Genomic DNA, 23,643 nt, shown 5'->3' on the forward strand with positions numbered 1-23,643 from the left:
TAATGCCGTAGCCATGCTGGTTGTGGCATTACAGTGATTGGCTGGCCACACAGCGTCATCAGGTTTATATCAGACCTGGCGCTGCCATGCTCGTCACAGTCAGTCCAGAATCAGACAGTGTAGGGAGAGGTGCTGCTGAGCTAGGGAGAGATTTGCTTGTTTCTAGTTAGTGTAGGTGTACCAAACTATATTAGAGACACATATCCATCTCAGCAAACAGTCCTTCTGAGGACTAATCCATCTGCAGAGATATCAGGCAGGCAGTGTATAGAGGCAGGCAGGCAGGCAGCGTATATAGCAGACTGCAGTGCACATAGCACAAGAGGCTCCATTCCAGTTTTGTCTGCTGCTGCTGTTAGATATTTCTATAAACAGGCCCAGGTCTCAGGGGTCAGAAATAATTTTTTTTTGGATCTTAATCCTCATTATTTGCTTAAAAAGCAACCCAGAGAACACAGTTTTTCTGCGCCATTTGCTTGTTGGCACTGTAGAATACAGCCAGGTCCTTTCCATATTAAAGCGCTAAAAATCCAGCTATTTAAAACTGTGGTTTGTCCGTCACACGGATCACATATAATTGCGCTGAAAATACTGCCATTTCTGGCCTCCATTAAAAAATTTTTCAGTGTGTCATTGAAGCAATTGACACCTGTTTTCAGTTCAAAATAGTTACCTACAGGCCAGCTATTTAAAACTGTGTTTTCTCCTTCACACGAATCACATATACGTTTTCAGAAAATACTGCCATTTCTAACCTCCATTAAAAATTTGTTTCAGTATGTCAGTGAAGCAATTGACACCAGTTTACTGTTTAAAATAGTTAACTACAGGCCAGATATCTAAAATTGTATTTTCTCCATCACACGGATCACATATACGTTTTCAGAAAATACTGCCATTTCTGACCTCCATTAAAAATTAGTTTCAGCGTGTCAGTGAAGCAATTGACACCAGTTTGCTGTTCAAAATAGTTACCTACAGGCCAGGTATTTAAAACTGTGTTTTCTCCGTCACACGAATCACATATACGTTTTCAGAAAATACTGCCATTTCTGACCTCCATTAAAAATTTGTTTCAGTATGTCAGTGAAGCAATTGACACCAGTTTGCTGTTCAAAATAGTTACCTACTGTTATGATCTGCTACTAGCACTAAGGAAAGAAAGTAGATCTGTCCCTACAATAGAACTAAGCTAGATCCCTACGATGTAACGGGGAACCTGATCCTGCGATCAGACCCGCTAAAGTCCTCGGCTAGTCTGTACGAAGACATATAGATGCAAGGGAGGGATCCCTACAAGAACTAGGGACTGGGATAAAGTTGGGCACCTCCTAGCAGAAATTGTAGCAGTAAAAGACAAACACACAACATAGAACATAAAGGTCCGAAGACCAAGCTAAACTGACTGAGAAAGGTAACTAAGCACCAGGCGACTTAAGAGTAGAAATTACAATGAAGTCCAGCAAGGCCAGGAGGGCGGAGCAGGATTAAATAGGCAAACAAGGTCATGTGACCAGCAAGATAGAAAAAACCTAACAGGAGAGTTCTAACAGTACCCCCTCTTCTATGAGGATCCTCCGGATCCTCTAGGCCCAGGCTTATCAGGAAACCTCTTGTGAAACGCTCTGACAAGTCTGGAAGCAGAAACATGATCCGCCCTCACCCATGAGTTATCCTCGGGTCCGAAACCTTTCCAAGCGACGAGATACTGCAAACTCCCTCTATACCGTCTAGAATTTAGGATGCAGGAACAGTGGCAGAGACGTCTCCATCCGACACATAAGCTCTTTTCAACAGAGAAAGATGAAACACCGGATTAATCTTTCAGGAGGTAGGAACCTCCAACCTAATAGCAGATTGGTTAACGACCTGAAGCACCTTAAAGGGCCCTACAAACTTGGGACCCAATTTTTTAGAAGGAATCCTCAACCGCAGATTCTTAGAGGACAACCAAACCATGTCACCAATAGCAAACAAAACCTCTTGCCGTTTCCTATCAAAGTACCTCTTAGATTTTTTGCTAGCCTCCTGAAGATTACCACGCACATCCGTCCAAACTCTCTCCAAGTCACCGGAAAAACTCTACTCCTCAGGCACAGCCGATACCAATTTGGAGAATGACCCAAAAGACGGATGTCTCCCAGAACAACAAAAAAAAGGCGAACAACCAGCAGAAGAGGATGTATGGTTGTTAAGAGCAAACTCAGCAAGTGGCAGAAACTCAGACCACCCCTCCTGATTGTCTGCCACAAAACAACGCAAGAACTGCTCAACATCCTGATTCTTCCTTTCTGTCTGGCCATTAGACTCAGGATGATGTCCGGATGAAAAGAACAAATGAACTCCCAACCTGTCACAAAAAGCACGCCAAAAACGAGCCACGAACTGAGGTCCCCTATCCGAAACAATGTCAGTAGGAACGCCATGTAGTCTGACAATTTCCTTGACAAAGGCCTTAGCGAGTGTCTTAGCACAGGGCAGTTTGATGAAAGGAACCAAGTGACACATCTTGCTAAAACGGTCCACGACCACCCAGATGACTGTGAAACCCTCAGCCGGGGGAAGGTCAGTAATAAAGTCCATAGCCAGATGTGTCCAAGGTGCACTAGGAACCTCCAGAGGGCAAAGCAACCCCGCTGCAAGAGTATGTGAAGACTTAGATCTAGCACACACAGTACATTGACGCACCCACTTAATGACTTCCTTCTGCCATCCAGGCAACCAAAAACTGCGACCCACAAGTCTCTTGGTCTCAGAAATTCCTGGATGACCTGCCAACCGAGACTCATGACACTCAACAAACAAATCTCTCCTAAAGGTCCTAGGCACAAACAACCTCCCATGGGGAGTGTTAGATGGGGCATTCTCCTGTGCTTTAAGAATCTCATCTTCCAAAACGGAGTCCAATGCAGCAATCACAACACCTTTTTGTAAAATGCTCCCCTCCTCCTCAGCACCGACCATGGGAGAAAAGCTGCGAGACAAAGCATCAGCTTTAACATTCTTGGTACCCGGGATGTAAGTAACGGAAAAATTAAACCGCGAGAAAAAAAGTGCCCACCTAGCCTGACGGGCATTCAAGCGCTTGGCAGCATCAAGATAGATCAGATTTTTATGATCAGTGAAAACCTGAATGGGAAATTCAGCACCTTCCAAGAAATGACGCCAGTGTTCAAATGCGAGTTTAATAGCCAGCAATTCCCGATTACCAATATCGTAATTAAGTTCAGTCTCAGAAAAATTTTTTGAAAAAAAAGCACAGGGATGTACTCCATCCTTGTTTTTCTGAGACAACACCGCACCGACCCCCACCGAAGAAGCATCAACCTCAACCAAAAACGGCTTAGTCACATCAGGCTGCATAAGGCTGGGAGCAAAGCTGAACCTCTCCTTTAGAAACACAAAAGCTTCAATGGCCTCAGTAGTCCACTGAACTGCATTAGCACCTTTCCTGGTGAGATCGGTCAGTGGTTTGACAATAATAGAAAAATTTTTAATGAATTTTCTGTAATAATTGGCGAAACCCAAAAACCTCTGTATCGATTTCAAACCAATAGGCCTAGGCCACTCCTGAACCGCCTGAACCTTCACAGGGTCCATCTCAAAGCCCTCGCTGGAGATAATGTAGCCCAAAAAACTAATTCTCTGTACAGCAAACTCACATTTCTCCAGCTTAGCAAAAAGCGAATTGTCAATTAATAACTGTAATACCTCACGTACGCTCCGCCAATGAGACTCCAGATCAGGCGAATAAATCAAAATGTCATCCAAATACACAACCACATTTTTGCCGATCAAAGGTCTAAGGATGTCATTAATAAGATTCTGAAAAAATGCTGGAGCATTGGTAAGACCAAAAGGCATAACCAGGTTCTCAAAATGACCCACAGGAGTTTTAAAAGCAGTCTTCCATTCATCACCCTCCTTCATGCGCAACAAATTGTATGCCCCCCGGAGATCAATTTTAGAGAACCACTTGGCCCCCACTAACTGGTTAAACAAATCAGGAATCAATGGCAGTGCTAAGGATTGCGTACAGTAATTTTATTAATCTCACGAAAATCCAGACAAGGACGTAAACCGCCGTCCTTTTTTTTAACAAAAAAAAATCCAGCAACCACAGGAGACTTGGAAGGCCTAATGTGACCGGCGGCCAAGCTTGTCTGTATGTATTCCTCCAAAGCCTTTCTCTCAGGAATAGTAAGATTAAATAAACGACTTTTAGGAAGAGTCGCTCCAGGGACAAATTCAATGGTACAATCATAGTCTCTATGGGGAGGCAATATTTGTGACTCCTCCTCAGAAAAAACTCTCCAAAAATCCTGAATAGGTACAGGTAATTCCCCTTTTTCCACCGCAGCAATACGTCCGTTACAACACTTGTCATAACACTTAGGACTCCAGGACTTAATTTCATTGGTAGACCAATCCAGTACAGGATTGTGCAATTTTAACCAGGGTAACCCCAAAATTACTGGAGAAGGCAAATTATTTAATACCACCAAATCCAAATTTTCTTGGTGAATACCATTAATAGTGAGGGGAAATTCACAGACCTTGTGAGTAACATTCTTCAAGGGGGAGCAATTGACAGAAACCACAGCAATAGGGGATGACAAAGGTTTGGGTTTTAATTTAAGTTTTTCCAAGAATCCCCCATCAATCACATTCAGAGTAGAACCACAATGCACAAATATCCGAAATTCAATTAATTCTTCCTGAGCAGCAGTAGTAGCAGAAAGAAATACTCCCTTAGAATTTAAACAGGCAATACGGGCGTAACTGACCTTTTTTTTTTCTTTGTTCATACAAAGCACACAGTTCTTAATAAAATGGTCAGATTTCCCGCAATAAAAGCACAAACCTTCAGAAGATCTGCGGTCTTTTTCCTGAGAGCAGGGTGCCATCGCCCCAATCTCCATCGGCTCTCCAATGTCAGTACAGACCCTCTCAAGACTCGGAGCTGACATGGCAGAGGATTTACTTTCATTAACCCTTGCACGCAGTCTCCTGTCCACCCGTATAGCTAATTGCATAGCCTCCTGCAAGTTTCCAGGTGTGGGATAAGCAATCAGCAAATCCTTAACCCTTTCACCTAGCCCCGCAAGAAACAAACTTTTCAAAGCTGAATCGTTCCACCCCACCTGGGCAGACCACCGACGGAAGTGAGAACAATATTTTTTCACATTACCTGATCCCTGCCTCAAATGTCTTAATTCAGTCTCAGCAGATGAGACACGATCAGGATCATCATACAACAAACCCAAAGCAGAAAAAAAACTATCCACTGATCTAAAGCATGGATCACTAGGTTGGAGAGAAAAGGCCCATCCCTGAGGTTCTTTGCGCAAAAGTGACATTATGAACCCTATGCGCTGTGATTCATCACCAGAGGATCTGGGTCTCAAACGAAAATACAATAAACAAGCATTTTTAAAGGAAAAAAAAATCCTGTTGATCACCAAAGAATAAATCAGGCAAACGTACCTTTGGCTCCACAAAATGTGCTCCAGAACAGCTACTCACGTGTTGTTGGAGCTTGGCCACCTCCAGAGAGAGTCCCTGCAGGCGTTGAGCCAAATCCTGAACCGACACCATGATGGAAACTGGAAGTCTTTCCTTAGAGATATTTTTGGGCTGGACTTACTGTTATGATCTGCTACTAGCACTAAGGAAAGAAAGGAGATCTGTCCCTACAATAGAACTAAGCTAGATCCCTACGATGTAACGGGGAACCTGATCCTGCGATCAGACCCGCTAAAGTCCTCGGCTAGTCTGTACGAAGACCTATAGATGCAAGGGAGGGATTCTTACAAGAACTAGGGACTGGGATAAAGTTGGGCACCTCCTAGCAGAAATTGTAGCAGTAAAAGACAAACACACAACATAGAACATAAAGGTCCGAAGACCAAGCTAAACTGACTGAGAAAGGTAACTAAGCACCAGGCTAACTTAAGAGTAGAAATTACAATGAAGTCCAGCAAGGCCAGGAGGGTGGAGCAGGATTAAATATTTAAACAAGGTCATGTGACCAGCAAGATAGAAAAAACCTAACAGGAGAGTTCTAACACCTACAGGCCAGATATCTAAAACTGTATTTTCTCCGTCACACGGATCACATATACGTTTTCAAATACTGCCATTTCTGACATCCATTAAAAAAAATTTCAGTGTGTCAGTGAAGCAATTGACACCGGTTTGCTGCTCAAAATACTTACCTACAGGCCAGCTATTTAAAACTGTGTTTTCTCCGTCACACGGATCACATATACGTTTTCAGAAAATACTGCCATTTCTGACCTCCATTAAAAATTTGTTTCAGTGTGTCAGTGAAGCAATTGACACCAGTTTGCTGTTCAAAATACTTACCTACAGGCCAGCTATTTAAAACTGTGTTTTCTCCTTCACATGGATCACATCTCGTTTTCAGAAAACACTGCCATTTCTGACCTCCATTAAAAATTTGCTTCAGTGTGTCAGAGAAGCAATTGACACCAGTTTGCTGTTCAAAATAGTTACCTACAGGCCAGGTATTTAAAACTGTGCTTTCTCCGTCACACGAATCACATATACGTTTTCAGAAAATACTGCCATTTCTGACCTCCATTAAAAATTTGTTTCAGTATGTCAGTGAAGCAATTGACACCAGTTTGCTGTTCAAAATAGTTACCTACAGGCCAGATATCTAAAATTGTATTTTCTCCGTCACACGGATCACATATACGTTTTCAAATACTGCCATTTCTGACCTCCATTAATAAAAATTTCAGTGTGTCAGTCAAGCAATTGACACCGGTTTGCTGTTCGAACTACTTACCTACAGGCCAGCTATTTAAAACTGTGTTTTCTCCGTCACACAGATCACATATACGTTTTCAGAAAATACTGCCATTTCTGACCTCCATTAAAAATTTATTTCAGTGAGTCAGTGAAGCTATTGACACCAGTTTGCTGTTCAAAATAGTTACCTACAGGCCAGATATCTAAAACTGTGCTTTCTCCGTCACACGGATCACATATACGTTTTCGGAAAATACTACTATTTCTGACCTCCAGTAAAGAAAATTTCAGTGTGTCAGTGAAGCAATTGACATCAGTTTGCTGTTCAAAATAGTTACCTACAGGCTAAGTATTTAAAACCGTGTTTTCTCCGTCACATGTATCACATATACGTTTTCAGAAAATACTGCAATTTCTGATATCCATTAAAAAAAATTTCAGTGTGTCAGTGAAGCAATTGACACGAGTTTGCTGTTCAAATAGTTACATACAGGCCAGGTATTTAAAATTGTGTTTTCTCCGTCACACAGACCACACAAACATTTCCGAAAATACAGCCATTTCTGACCTCCATTAAAAGTTTGTTTCAGTGTGTCAGTGAAGCAATTGACACCAGTTTGCTGTTCAAAATAGTGACCTGTTACCTACAGGCCAGGTATTTAAAACTGTATTTTCTCCATCACACGGATTACATATACGTTTTCAGAAAATACTGCCATTTCTGACCTCCATTAAAAATTTGTTTCAGTGTGTAAGGGAAGCAATTGACACCAGTTTGCTGTTCAAAATAGTTACCTACAGGACAGGTATTTAGAACTGTATTTTCTCCGTCACACAGATCACATATACGTTTTCAGAAAATACTGCCATTTCTGGCCTCCATTAAAATAAATTTCAGTGTGTAAGTGAAGGAATTGACACCAGTTTGCTGTTCAAAATAGTTACCTATAGATCAGGTATTCAAAACTGTGTTTTCTCCGTCACTCGGATCACATATACGTTTTCAGAAAATACTGCCATTTCTGACCTCCATTAAAAATTTGTTTGAGCGTGTCAGTGAAGCAATTGACACCAGTTTGCTTTTCAAAATAGTTACCGACAGGCCAGGTATTTAAAACTGTGGTTTGCCCGTCACACGGATCACATATAAGTTCGCTTCAAATTCAGTTATTTGTAGTGAGCGTGGAAGATATTGTCCTCCATTTAAAATGGGCAAGGCACGTGGCAAGGGACGGGGAACTGAACGTGATGGTGATGATGGTGCTTGCAGAGGCCGAGGCCGTGGGCAAGCTGAAATTGTGCCACAACAAACACCCACATCTTCTCGCTCGATCTTCCTGTCCCAATTAACAGGGGACTGCAGAACACCACTATTGAGCACAGAGCAGTGTGAAAAGGTTATTGATTGGATAGCAGATAATGCTTCCAGTCACTTAGCCACCACCACCACCTTGTCTTCCACACGGTCAAGTCTCAGTAGCAGCGAGTCTGGACCGCATATTCCTCACCCTGAACCTCCTTCCTCCCACCATGCCGAATGCCCAAAGACAACTGATCCCACAATTGGACACTCCAAAGAGCTGTTCACTTTTCTATTTAGAGATTCGGGCCTCTCACCCAGTCCACTTGAAGGGGGGCTAGAGGAGATTGCATGTAGCGATGCCCAAATATTTGAGCAGCCACAGTTACACGAAGTCGACGAAGTGTCACAAGAGGTGGACGATAATGAGAAACAATTGCCAGAAAGTCAGGAGGAGGACCAGAGTGCGGAAGTAGAAGACGAGGTGGTGGATGATATAGTAACTGACCCAACCTGGCAGGAGGACATGCAGAATGAGGACAGCAGCACACAGGGGGAGGGAGACAGAGCACCCCAACAGGCAGGAAGAAGCAGTGTGGTGGCCGCAGAAAGAAGGCAGGCAACCGTTCCCCATAACACCAACACGAAGGAAGTTGCTAGTACAACTGTTAGGTCTTCCCGAGTCTGGTTATTTTTTAAAGACTCTGCCGATAACCCCAAACAGGCCATTTGCACCACCTGCCAGGCCAGCATCAGCAGGGTTGGCAAAACGACCAGCCTGACCACCACCAGCATGATCAGGCACATGGCAGCAAAGCACCCAACTTTGTGGGCCGAAACCCAGGGTCCAGGAACAATGTCTGCAGGTGGCACCACTGCTTCTTCCGCTGTTGTGCATGCAAGCCAATCCCCTGTCCATGGTGAATGCGAAGATGCCTCCAGCCTTGCACCTGTCATTGCACACTCTCAAGTAGCAGCATTAGGAAGCACGTCCACGTCCTTGTCCCAGTGCAGCGTTTAGTTGTCCATATCCCAGTCTTTGGAACGTAAGCGCAAATACGCAGCCAACGCCCCACAGGCCACACTACTAAATTACAACATTTCGTGACTGCTTGCGCTAGAAATGTTGCCTTTTAGGGTTGTGGAGATGGAAGCATTCTGCAACCTGATGGCGGCAGCTGTTCCTCGGTACTCGGTCCCCAGCCACCACTATTTCTCCCGGTATGCCGTCCCCGAATTACACAAGCACGTGTCCCAAAACATTAGCCATGCCGTCAACAGCGCAGTTACCGGGAAAGTCCACCTAACCACGGACACGTGGACATGTGCTTGTGGGCAGGGATGGTACATCTCGCTGACGGCACACTGGGTTAACATAGTGGAAGCCGGGACCAAGTCGGACCTTGGGACGGAACATGTACTCCCGACGCCAAGGATTGCAGGCCCTAGGTCAATCAGGGTTGCCCCCCACAGTCTACAGCTCCTGCACCTCATCCTCCTCAGCCTCCATCTCCGAAATGACCACATCAGTCACAAGCTGGAAGTAATGCAGCACTGCCTCAGCCAAGCGGCAACAGACTGTGCTGAAGCTAATATGCTTAGGTAACAAACCGCACAATGCTGAAGAGTTGTGGACAGCTCTGAAAGAGCAGGCAGATCTGTGGCTCACACCGCTGAAACTACAGCCAGGCATGGTCGTGTGTGACAATGGCCGGAACCTGGTGGCATCTCTTAGGCGAGGCAAACTCACACACGTACCATGCCTGGACCATGCGCTTAACCTTGTGGTTCAGCGGTTTCTCAAATCCTACCCGGAGCTGCAGGATCTGCTTGGTAAAGTGCGCTGCCTGTGTGCCCATTTTAGAAAGTCACCTACAGCTTCACCCGCCCTTGCCGTGTTTCAGCAGTGTTTGCAGCTTCCGGCTCATAGACTGGTATATGATGTCCCCACGCTTTTGAACTCTACACTGTAGATGTTGGGAAGGATTTGTGAGCAGAAGAGGGCAGTTGTTGGGTACCAGCATCAACAAGGCCGTCGATATTCAATTCAGACTCCACACATAAGACCTCAGGAGTGGACATGGATGTCAGACATATGTATCATCCTCCAAAACTTTGAGGACTCCACCAAGATGGTGAGCGGCGATGACGCCATAATTAGCATCACCATCCCGCTTCTCTGTCTTCTGAAACGCTCTCTGCTCACAATCAAAGAGGCTGCATTGCAGACGGAGCACGATGAGATGGAGCAAGGAATCATACAGGGTGATTACACACAGCCTAGCCTCATCTCATCCCAACGTGGATTGGGTGACAATGAGGAAGAGGAAGAACAGGAGCTAGTTTCATGCGCTATAGACGGTACTACCTGCACAACTGTCATACCGTCTGTTCAGCGTGGATGGCCTGAGGACAGAGAGGAGGAGGAGGAGAGCATGGTCAGTCATCCTCTTGGTGAGGACACGGAAGTCTTGCCTGTTAGCAGTCTGGCACGCATGGCTGAGTTTATGTTACGCTGCTTTCCCATGGCCCTCGCGATTTCAAAATTTTGGGTGACAGTCATTACCGGTTGGTCACACTTCTAGACCCACGCTACAATGAGAACTTTATATCTGTTATTCCTGAGGCGGAGAGGTCTACAAAAATGGGGCAGTACCAGAAGGCCCTTGTTGCGGAACTATTAAAAAAATTCCCAGCTGAAAATGCTGGCGGCAGAGGTTATTAGAACTCTCCTGTTAGGTTTTTTCTAGTTTGCTGGTCACATGACCATTTTTGCCTATTTAATCCGGCTCCGCCCTCCTGGCCTTGCTGGACTTCCTTGTATTTTCTACTCTTGAGCTAGCTTGGTACTCTGTTACCTTTCTATGTTAGTTTTGCTAGGTCTTCTGACCTCTATGTTCTATGTTGTGTGTTTGTCTTTACTGCTACAATTTCTGCTAGGAGGTGTCCAACTTTATCCCAGTCCCTAGTTCTTGTAGGGATCCCTCCCTTGCATCTATAGGTCTTCGTACAGACTAGCCGAGGACTTTAGCGGGTCTGATCGCAGGATCAGGTTCCCCGTTACATCGTAGGGATCCAGTTTAGTTCTATTGTAGGGACAGATCTCCTGTCTTTCCTTAGTGCTTGTAGCAGATCATAACAGTAAGTCCAGCCAAAAAAAAATTTCTCTAAGGAAAGACCTCCAGTTTCCATCATGGTCTCGGTTCAAGATTTGGCTCAACGCTTGCAGGGACTCTCTCTGGAGGTGGCCGAGCTCCAACAACACGTGAGTAGCTGCCCTGGAGCACATTGTGTAGAGCCAAAGGTACGTCTGCCTGATCTATTTTTTGGTGAACAACAAGATTTTTTTTCTTTTAAAAATGCTTGTTTATTGTATTTTCGGTTAAGACCCGGATCCTCTGGTGATGAATCACAGCGCATAGGGTTCATAATGTCACTTTTGCGCAAGGATCCTCAGGGATGGGCTTTTTCTCTCCAACCTAGTGATCCGTGCTTTAGATCAGTGGATAGTGTTTTTTCTGCTTTGGGTTTGTTGTATGATGATCCTGATCGTGTCTCATCTGCTGAGTCTGAATTGAGACGTTTGAAGCAGGGATCAGGTAATGTGGAAAAATATTGTTCTCTCAGCCGTCGGTGGTCTGCCCAGGTGGGGTGGAACGATTCAGCTTTGAAAAGTTTGTTTCTTGCGGGGCTAGGTGAACGTGTTAAAGATTTGCTGATTGCTTATCCCACACCTGGAAACTTGCAGGAGGCTATGCAATTAGCTATACGGGTGGACAGGAGACTGCGTGCAAGGGTTAATGAGAGCAAATCCTCTGCTATGTCAGCTCCGAGTCTTGAGAGGGTCTGTGCTGACAAAGGAGAGCCGATGGAGATTGGGGCGATGACACCCCGCTCTCAGGGAAAAGACCGCAGGCTTTCTGAAGGTTTGTGCTTCTATTGCGGAAATTCTGGTCATTTTATTAAGAACTGTGTGCTTCGTATGAACAAAGAAAAAAAAATGGTCAGTTATGCCCGTATTGCCTGTTTAAATTCTAAGGGGTATTTCTTTATGCGACTACTGCTGTTCAGGAAGAATTAATTGAATTTCGGGTATTTGTGGATTGTGGTTCTACTCTGAATGTGATTGATGGGGGATTCTTGGAAAAACTTACATTAAAACCTAAACCTTTGTCATTCCCTATTGCTGTGGTTTCTGTTGATGGCTCTCCCTTGAAGAGTGTTACTCACAAGGTCTGTGAGTTTCCCCTCACTATTAATGGTGTTCATCAAGAGAATTTGGATTTGGTAGTATTGAATAATTTGACTTGTCCAGTAATATTGGGGTTGCCCTGGTTAAATTTGCATAATCCTGTACTGGATTGGTCTACCAATGAAATTAAGTCCTGGAGCCCTAAATGTTATGACAAGTGTTGTAACGGACGTATTGCTGCGGTGGAAAAAGGGGAATTACCTGTACCTATTCTGGATTTTTGGAGAGTTTTTTCTGAGGAGGAGTCACAAATTTTGCCTCCCCATAGAGACTATGATTGTACCATTGAATTTGTCCCTGGAGCGACTCTTCCTAAAAGTCGTTTATTTAATCTTACTATTCTTGAGAGAAAGGCTTTGGAGGAATACATACAGACAAGCTTGGCCGCCGGTCACATTAGGCCTTCCAAGTCTCCTGTGGCTGTTGGATTTTTTTTTGTTAAAAAAAAAGATGGCGGTTTACGTCCTTGTCTGGACTTTCGTGAGATTAATAAAATTACTGTACGCAATCCTTACCCACTGCCATTGATTCCTGATTTGTTTAACCAGTTAGTGGGGGCCAAGTGGTTCTCTAAAATTGATCTCCGGGGGGCATACAATTTGTTGCGCATGAAGGAGGGTGATGAATGGAAGACTGCTTTTAACACTCCTGTGGGTCATTTTGAGAATCTGGTTATGCCTTTTGGTCTCACCAATGCGCCAGCATTTTTTCAGAATCTTATTAATGACATCCTTAGACCTTTGATCGGGAAAAATGTGGTTGTGTATTTGGATGATATTCTGATTTATTCGCCTGATCTGGAGTCTCATTGGCGGAGCGTACGTGAGGTTTTACAGTTATTAATGGACAATTTGCTTTTTGCTAAGCTAGAGAAATGTGAGTTCGCTGTACAGAGAATTAGTTTTTTGGGTTACATTATCTCCAGTGAAGGTTTTGAGATGGACCCGGTTAAAGTTCAAGCTGTGCAGGAATGGCCTAGGCCTATTGGTTTGAAATCGATACAGAGGTTTTTGGGTTTCGCCAATTATTACAGAAAATTCATAAAAAAAATTTCTATTATTGTCAAACCGCTGACCGATCTCACCAGGAAAGGTGCTAATGCGGTTCAGTGGACTTCTGAGGCTATTGAAGCTTTTGTGTTTCTAAAGGAGAGGTTCACCTCTGCCCCCCATCCTTATGCAGCCTGATGTGACTAAGCCGTTTTTGGTTGAGGTTGATGCTTCTTCGGTGGGGGTTGGTGCGGTGTTGTCTCAGGAAAGCAAGGATGGAGTACATCCCTGTGCTTTTTTTTCAAAAAAATTTTCTGAGACTGAACTTAATTAAGATATTGGTAATCGGGAATTGCTGGCTATTAAACTCGCATTTGAACACTGGCGTCATCTATTGGAAGGTGCTGAATTTCCCATTCAGGTTTTCACTGATCATAAAAATCTGATCTATCTTGATGCTGCCAAGCGCTTGAATGCCCGTCAGGCTAGGTGGGCACTTTTTTTCTCGCGGTTTAATTTTTCCGTTACTTACATCCCGGGTACCAAGAATGTTAAAGAGGATGCTTTGTCTCGCAGCTTTTCTCCCATGGTCAGTGCTGAGGAGGACGAGGAGAGCATTTTACAAGAAGGTGTTGTGATTGCTGCTTTGGACTCCGTTTTGGAGGATGAGATTCTTAAAGCTCAAGAGAATGCCCCATCTAACACTCCCCATGGGAGGTTGTTTGTGCCTAGGACCTTTAGGAGAGATTTGTTTATTGAGTGTCATGAGTCTCGGTTGGCAGGTCATCCAGGAATTTCTGAGACCAAGAGACTTGTGGGTCGCAGTTTTTGGTGGCCTGGATGGCAGAAGGAAGTCATTAAGTGGGTGCGCCAATGTACTGTGTGTGCTAGATCTAAGTCTTCGCATGCTCCTGCTGCGGGGTTGCTTTGCCCTCTGGAGGTTCCTAGTGCACCTTGGACACATCTGGCTATGGACTTTATTACTGACCTTCCCCCCTCTGAAGGTTTCACGGTCATCTGGGTGGTCGTGGACCGTTTTAGCAAGATGTGTCACTTGGTTCCCTTCATCAAACTGCCTTGCGCTAAGACACTCGCTAAGGCCTTTGTCAAGGAAATTGTCAGACTACATGGCGTTCCTACTGACATTGTTTCTGATAGGGGACCTCAGTTTGTGGCTCGTTTTTGGCGTGCCTTTTGTGACAGGTTGGGAGTTCATTTGTCGTTTTCATCCGGATATCATCCTGAGTCTAATGGCCAGACAGAAAGAAAGAACCAGGATGTTGAGCAGTTCTTGCGTTGCTTTGTGGCAGACAATCAAGAGGGGTGGTCTGAGTTTCTGCCACTTGCTGAATTTTCTCTTAACAACCATACATCCTCTTCTGCTGGGTGTTCGCCTTTTTTTTGTTGTTCTGGGAGACATCCGTCTTTTGGGTCATTCTCCAAATTGGTATCGGCTGTGCCTGAGGAGGAGAGTTTTTCCGGTGATTTGGAGAGAGTTTGGACGGATGTGCGTGATAATCTTCAGGAGGCTAACAAAAAATCTAAGAGGTACTTTGATAGGAAATGGCAAGAGGTTTCGTTTGCTATTGGTGACATGGTTTGGTTGTCCTCTAAGAATCTGCGATTGAGGATTCCTTCGAAAAAATTGGGTCCCAAGTTTGTAGGGCCCTTTAAGGTGCTTCAGATAGTTAATCAATCTGCTGTTAGGTTGGAGGTTCCTACCTCCTGGAAGATTAATCCGGTGTTTCATGTTTCTCTGTTGAAAAAAGCTGATGTGTCGGTTGGTGACGCCTCTGCCACTGTTCCTCCGGTGGTGGAGGACGGGGAATATGAAATTTCCCGCATCCTAAATTCTAGACGGTATAGAGGGAGTTTGCAGTATCTTGTCGCTTGGAAGGGTTTCGGACCTGAGGATAACTCATGGGTGAGGGCGGATGATGTTTCTGCTTCCAGACTTGTCAGAGCGTTTCACAGGAGGTTTCCTGATAAGCCCGGTCCTAGGGGATCCGGAGGATCCTCTTAGAAGAGGGGGTACTGTTAGAACTCTCCTGTTAGTTTTTTTCTAGTTTGCTGTTCACATGACCATTTTTGCCTATTTAATCCGGCTCCGCCCTCCTGGCCTTGCTGGACTTCATTGTATTTTCTACTCTTGAGCTAGCTTGGTACTCTGTTACCTTTCTCTGTTAGTTTTGCTAGGCCTTCTGACCTCTATGTTCTATGTTGTGTGTTTGTCTTTACTGCTACAATTTCTGCTAGGAGGTGTCCAACTTTATCCCAGTCCCTAGTTCTTGTAGGGATCCCTCCCTTGCATCTATAGGTCTTCGTACAGACTAGCCGAGGACTTTAGCGGGTCTGATCGCAGGATCAGGTTCCCCGTTACATCGTAGGGATCCAGTTTAGTTCTATTGTAGGGACAGATCTCCTGTCTTTCCTTAGTGCTTGTAGCAGATCATAACAGAGGTCACAGTTCGTTGGCAAGGAGTACAGGCGAAAGAGACACAACTTCAATCCAGCAGGGGAACATTGTCAAAGTTCTGGGAGAATTTTCTCAGCCCCTCCCATCGCACAGACCCTGAGGTGCGGGGTACTCTCACAAGGAGTGCAAAGTTTGGGAAGATGCTGAGAGTGTACCTTGCCGACCGTACCAAAGTCCTCCGTGATTCCTCTGTACCTTATAATTATTGGGTATTCAAGCTGGATACATAGAATGAACTAGCTGTCTACGCCTTGGAGGTCCTGACCTGCCCTGCCTCTAGCATTTTATCAGAGCGGGTTTTTAGTGCCGCTGGTGGAATTATAACTGATAAGCGCATCCGCCTGTCAACTGAAAATGCTGACAGGCTGACTCTTATAAAAATGAACAAGGGCAGGATTGTGCCAGACTTCTCAACACCACCGAATGATAGCAACATAACATAAATTCAAATCCAATGTCTTTTTTTGGGAGGTGTATTCCAATGCACCGATTCACACTCACACATGGGTATACACTTCCTGATTTTGGCTATTTGCTCTTGTCCTCCTCCTTCTCCTCATCCTCATCCTCCACCACCATATCACCAGGGTGACCGTGGTCCATGATGCAACACCCACATAATTTTTTTAAAGGGTGTTTATGATGCCCGAAAAAAAAAAATGTATACAGTATGTTCATGTATACCCCCCAGGGGTAAATGTTTGTCAGCCCATACACTTAGTGCATGGGCATTACAAGTATAGGAGACACGCTCCTTTCTAATGGGAACATTTTTTTATGAGGCCCTCTAAGTCTCTTCCAAGGGGCATTGGAGTGCCTTCCAATTTTTGGCAGCCCTTGCATTAACTGCATAGGCCAACACTATGGGAGACCCTCTCCTTTCTAATGGGAATTTGTCGTTACTGTGGTCCTGCTCTATGTGTCTTTAAACTCTTAATGGGGTTTTTCGTAAATTTGGTCTGCCGTTGGACTCACTGCATACCCTATAACTTTATAGCAGACCCTCTCCTTTCTAATGGGAACATGTCGTACTTGTTACTGTGGCCCTGCTCTATGTGTCTTTAAATTCTTAGTGGGGATTTTTTCTAAATTTGGTCAGCCGTTGGACTCACTACATGCCCTTTAACTGTATAGCAGACTCTTTCCTTTCTAATGGGAATTTGTCATTACTGTGGCCCTACTCTATGTGTCTTTAAATTCTTAGTGTGGTTTTTCCTAAATTTTGGTCAGCCGTTGGACTCACTGCATACCCTATAACTGCATAGCATACCCTCTCCTTTCTAATGGGAACATGTTGGACTTGTTACTGTGGCCCTGCTCTATGTGTCTTTAAATTCTTAGTGGGTTTTTTTCCTAAATTCGGTCAGCCATTGGACTCACTGCATACCCTATAACTGTATAGCAGACCCTCTCCTTTCTAATAGGATCATGTCGTACTTGTTACTGTGGCCCTGCTCTATGTGTCTTTAAGTTGTTAGTGGGGTTTTTCCCAAATGTTGGCAGCCCTTGCAGTCACAGCATGAGCATTACCTCTATAGGAGACCCGCTCCTTTATAATGGGAACATTTTTTTTACTAAGACCCTCCTCTATGTCTCTTCAGTGGGGTATTGGGTTGCGTCTGAATTTTTGGCAGCCCTTGCAGTCACTACATACGCAATACCAGCATAGGAGACCCACTCATTAATAATGGTAACAACTAAGCATAGCCGGCTGATGGCTCTCTAACAATAACGAGGGCCGACTGCTGGCCTTTTAAGAATAGTAAGGGCCGCCTGATGGCCCTATAAATATAGGCTTTGTGACTTTCAGAGACCCTCCATCATAAATTAAATAGGATGTGTCTGATGATGTGTCACACACCACATTGCCAGATAAGGTTGTAAAATGTTAAAATGATATTTCCCGGTGAATGCATTTGTCTTAAAATATAACGTAAAAAAAACAAAACAGTAGGATCTTTCTTTTAGTATAAAAAACAGTCGCCAATATAACCTCAATGTAATTACATTGTTCAGCTAATGCACTTCCTCCTCCATCTCCGAAATGACCACATCAGTCACAAGCTGAAAGCACTGCAGCACTGCCTTGGCCAAGTGACAACAGGCTGTGCTGAAGATAACATGCTTAATGCTTAGTGACAAACCGCCCAGCGCTGCAGAGTTGTTGACAGCTGTAACACAGCAGCTTGATCTGTGGCTCTCACCGCTGAACATACAGCCAGGCATGGTCGTGTGTGACAATGGGCGGAACCTGGTGACGGAGAAATGACAGCCGGGGTAGATACGGTTTCCCTTTATGCCAGTCCTTTCACCGAGCTAAAGAACATGGCTGTGGTGAAATACAACTCCCACTGAGAAGCTGTTTCAGATTGAAAAACATTGTGCCCACCAGAGGATTTGATTCTGAGGGCTCACCTTTCTCCCCTGCTCAAGAGCCCCATAGCAGCTGCAAAGTTAGTGCTATCATGAACTCTCCTGATGTAGAAGTCAGGGCACACCAGAGGATTCTCTGGTGGGACCGTTCAACCCTGCCGAAAAGCAGTCCTGGCTATGAAAAGTGTGTGGGAATTTTCCCAGACACTCTATGGCTGCTTTTTTACTGAGGTGGAAACCCACGCAAACACGAGGAGAACATACAAAATCCTTGCAGATGTTGTACTTGCTGGGATTTGAACCCAGGATCTCAGCGCCGCAAGGCTTCAGTGCTAACCACTGATCCAATGTGCTGCCGTTCACCCTCTAATATCTAACAGGCTGGAGAAACTTGCACCTACTGCCACTCTATCTTCAGCTCCTTTGTGAGAAACTAATGTATTTGGGCAGCCACTCAGTCTACCAAATAAAATTCCTGTGAAGGAAATTGGTACTGGGGGCAGTTGAAGGATACCTTTAACACCGGCACCGCAGTAGAAATAAAGATGAAGTTCTACGGGTGCAAACAGAGGGTGCAGGACAGTGTACGGGACTATGCTCTAAACCTGCAGGAAGCGCTGAGGGCCATCAAACAGGTAGACCCCCTACAGTGTGCGAGATGAGGACAGATTGCTAACTGAGCAGTTTATTGAGGGGCTCCTGTCTGGCGCTCACCGGACACAGCTGCGCATTATGGCTCTGCAAAACCCTGATCTGGACTTTGCACAATTTAAAGACAGTGCCATCCGGGTGCTGCGAGAATCAATCCCAAGTGGCACTGCATCCCTCCGGCTTCCAGCTATCACATACCACCAGGAGGTGACGTCCTTTCCCCCAGCACCTGTGGAAGCTGACGCGCAGACCCTAGATAATGATCCATCTGTAGACCTGCACCTTCAGGTCCAGGAGCTGACCAAAAGTGTGGCTGTGACGCACCCCCAGAGCCGTGGGGTACTCGGCAGCCGGGCCTATGGATGCTGGTGGGGGATATCACGGTGGCTGGCCCGGTCCGTGGCCCAGGACGGTCAACAAAAAGGGGATTCTTATTTGTATGGGATTTGGGAAGTGTTCGTGATGCCACCTGTGGAATGCGGCTAAAGAGAGCAGTCCTCTGAAGCTGATGTTACTGCAGCAGGGATGGTATGGCTCTCCACAGGAAGAGCTAGCTTCAGTGTAGGGGTTGTTGGTTGCGCTGGGCGTTGTAGTGCAGGGGGAAAGATGACGCAGCCGAAATAATTGGACGGAGGCAGTGCGGTGCAGTCATCCGAGTCTTTACTCACAGTTGTTAAGTTCCTCAGGGTGCACTGTCCTGCTTACAGCCTCCCACGTCGCGCTGCGTTCACCAGACCGGGGGTTCAGCTCTTCCTCAGGTAGGTTAGGAGCACCTGACGGAACCCCGCTTTCTTGTGTTCCTCTCTAGACCGACTTCACGCTGGGTCTTCTCCCTCCTGCCCTGCGCTTCCCCACTCTCAGTCCCGCTCGGGTGCTCTGAAGTCCCTCCTGTCTAACTGGAGTTCCCGGACCTGCTTGACCCTCACGGAGATTAGAATGAGGCTTTGGCAACTGAACTATATAAGCCAGAAGCCTCCGGTTTTCCCAGCCGAGACCTGGAGTAACACGGCTGGTCCAGGGGCCGGTCCCCTTCTTGCGGCCTGATCCCTCTGTCTTCTGACAGATTCGGGGCGTACGGGTGCCGTTCTGCACTCGCCGTACCCCCTGGGATCCCTTCTATAGATCGGAGCCTTCCTCCTCTGCTCCCCTCCTGGGCCTCTAGCACTAGGCCCCACTTGTGGGGCAGAGCTCCTAAGAGACTCTGCTCCCTGACTGACTTCACTCACTGACTGACCATTCTGTTCTGCCACCCTAAGATGGCTCCCCTTTTTATACCTACTCCTATGGTGCTCCCCTAAACTGCTTCCTCCACCCACACCCACTACTGGTTCCCACTACCTTTGGGTTCCCCCCACTCCAGCCAGGGACAGGGCTCAGCGCTGTGCACATGCATCTTGCCCTTCCAGCCGGCCTGGAGCAGTGTAGTGTTGAATGCGGGTGTTGGGCTTCTGGGCAGCACTCCCTCCTTACCTGAGAGAAGGAGACACCACACCTCTGGGTGAGGTGCAGTACCTCTGTGGCGACTGAACCCTCAGGGGTGCCAAAGCTGCGTTAACCAAAACTGTGCAGGCTTTGCAAGTGTCTCCAAAGGAAAAGATCCATCTGGCTTCCAGTCCACATGACGTCCCGTGGCGGTGACAGAGAAGAATTCCACCGACCAGAGGGAGGAACAGCGATCGCTACGACCAGGACGGACAACCCATCTGCCGTCGCTGTCAAAAGGCGGGGCACTACGCAAGATTCTGTAATTTAAACGAGCAACCCCTGGGGCAGAGGGCCAACCCCCAGGAATAAGGCGACCAGGCCCACAAAGCTGGCGTGGGAGGACGACCGGTCGTGCTTGATGGCATCCCGATGAACGCACTGCTGGACACTGGGTCCCAGTGACAACGATGCCATATATCCTTTATAAACAATACTGGACTGATTCGGACATTACCCGCCGTCCAGATGAACATCTTAATATCTATGCCAGCAATGGTCAGCCCTTGCCTCAAGTGGGGTATAAAGAGGTGACCATAAAAGTTGGCAAAGTAGAATTGACATCACAAGGAATGATTATTGTTGATATTGATCGCCGAGAAAGTCACCCTATGATAACCTTAGGCACCAATGTGATAGAGAATTGTCTTGGAGAAATTATTCTTTTGTTGCAGCAGGTCGCATAGACTGCCAGTTCCAGTCAGCAGCGAGTTCTGCAGAAGGAAATCAGGGCCCTGATAAAAAGACAACAGGTAGAGCTGTCTGGTGGAGAAGTTGGCAGTGTCAGGATGAGTGATCCATTCCCCATTGCAATGCCCCCTAGGAGTGAGATGTTAATATGGTGTCGGGCCGCAATAGGTCTCAGGGGTCAAGATTATCAGGCCCTGGTGGAACCCGTGTACTCTGACAGTAGGCCCACCATCTTGACAGCCAGGGGGGTAGTTGATGTCCGCAAGGGACAGTACCGATACGCATCCTGAATTGTGGGGTGAAAGAGGTCCATTTACCCCGGTATGCTACCCTTGCTAAGCTATTCACTGTCAGTAACAACGCAATAAAGACAGTGGAACCCTTGCCTCCATCCAAACCAGCGGAGGATAATGGCTCCAAGGGGCAGGTGGAGGATTGGTGTCAGAAGCTACAAGTAGGCACTGACTCCACCCTTTTGCACCAAAAGCATGGAGTATACCGGGTGGTCCAAGAATATGAGCAAACACCCACTAGACTTTGGGCAGGTAAAAGGGGTCCAACATCATATCCCCACAGGAGATCATCCACCCATTAAAGAGAGGTACCGGCCTGTATCCCCAGCTCACTATCAATGTGCCACAGGAATGTTATGGGAGATGAAGGAGGCTGGGGTGATCAGAGATAGTTGTAGCCCCTGGGCAGCTCCATTAGTTCTCGTTAGAAAGAAAGATGGTACAATGAGGATGTGTGTTGATTACAGACAGATTAACCGCATTACACATAAGGACGCCTACCCATTACCCAAAATTGAGGAATCATTAGCAGCATTGAGATCAGCTAACTATTTCTCCACTTTGGATCTCACCAGTGGGTATTGGCAGATTCCTGTGGAAGAGGCGGACAGAGAAAAGACCGTGTTTACAACACCTATGGGCCTCAGCGAGTTCAACGGCATGCCATTCGGGCTCTGCAATGCCCCAGGAACCTTCCAGTGGTTAATGGAGTGTGGCCTAGGACACAAAACTTCGAAACCGTCCCGCTGTACCTAGATGATGTAATTGTCTACTCAAAGACATATGAAGACCACCTGGAGCAACTGGCCGAGATGTTCGAAGCCCTTTCTGGTTTTGGCCTGAAGGTAAAGCCGTCCAAGTGCCACCTGTTGAAGCCCAAGGTGTAGTACCTAGGTCATGTGGTAAGCGCCGAAGGTGTAGCACCAGACCCTGAAAAAGTCACTGTGATCAAGGACTGGCCAAGACCCTCCACTATCAAGGAAGTGTGGCAATTCCTCGGGCTGGTGGGCTACTACAGGAGATTCATCAGGGGTTTCACCAAGATAGTGGCACCCATGCAGAACCTCTTAGTGGGCCAGTCCAGGAAGGCCAAGAACCCGAAATCTCCATTCAAATGCATTAAACCAGAAGACAATCTTTCATTCGACTGAAAATGGCTCTTACTGGAGACGAAGTCCTGGCCTACCCCGACTATGGCCAACCCTTTATACTTCATACTGATGCCAGCAACGTGGGATTGGGAGCAGTGCTGTCCCAGGTACAGCAAGGCAGAGAGAGAGTGATTGCCTATGCCAGCAGGAAGCTCCAGCCCATGGAAAGGAACCCCGACAACTATAGTTCCTTCAAGTTGGAGTTTTTGGCCATAGTCTGGGCTGTAACAGAGCGCTTCAAACATTACCTCGCCTCCTCCAGATTTACACTCTTCACAGATAACAACCCGCTGACGCACCTGGAGACTGCGAAGCTTGGTGCCCTAGAGCAACGATGGATGGCCCGACTATCTAACTACGAGTTTACCATCAAGTATCGGGCGGGGCATAAAAACACTAATGCTGATGCGCTGTCCAGGATGCCCAACTTGCCAGATGGGGGAGAAGTCCTGGAAGATCTGGAGGAGATAGAGCTACCCGCTTTCCATCGTCAGGGGGTGACCCAGTGCTCCCACTGTGTGAGGGACAAGCGCTCCGCCAGCAGAGAGGCCACATTCAAGCCATTGCCCCATCATGGATGGGCAGAGACACAGGATAGCGACCCAGCAGTCCGCCTGGTAAAGGAGTTGCTGACACAAGCTGACTAACACCGTGATCCAGATGCTCCACAGGAGACCCAACAGTTGTGGAAGGAGAAAGGTAAACTGTTCATCTACGAGGGAAAGCTGTGTCGAAGAAGTATCAACTCCCGGACACACAAACTTGTCTGGCAGGTGGTAGTACCGAGGCGGGATGCGCCAATGGTCTTAGAAGCGTACCACGATGGAGCAGGACACTTCGGGTGGAAGAAGTTGAAAGTCCTGCTATGTGAGCGATTCTACTGGGTTGGCATGAGGAAAGCAATCGAGAGATGGTGTCGAGAATGTGGTCCATGCACCCTGAGACGGAAAGACCTTGACAGCCAGAAGGCTCCCCTGCAGCCCATAATCACCAAACAACCACTTGAACTGATAGCCTTGGACCACGTGAAGCTAGCCCCAAGCCGGTCAGGCTATGTCTACGCTCTCACCATAGTAGACCACTACTCCCGATTCCTGGTAGTAGTGCCAGTGAAAGATCAGACGGCTCAGACAGCAGCCAAAGTGTTCCAACAGCACTTTTGTCGACCGCACAGTTGCCCTGAACGGGTGCTTACCGACCAAGGTC

Source organism: Phyllobates terribilis, unplaced genomic scaffold (genome assembly GCF_046119375.1).
Source record: "Phyllobates terribilis strain yellow unplaced genomic scaffold, ASM4611937v1 Scaffold_1__5_contigs__length_1240528914, whole genome shotgun sequence".
Taxonomy (NCBI): Eukaryota; Metazoa; Chordata; class Amphibia; order Anura; family Dendrobatidae; genus Phyllobates; species Phyllobates terribilis.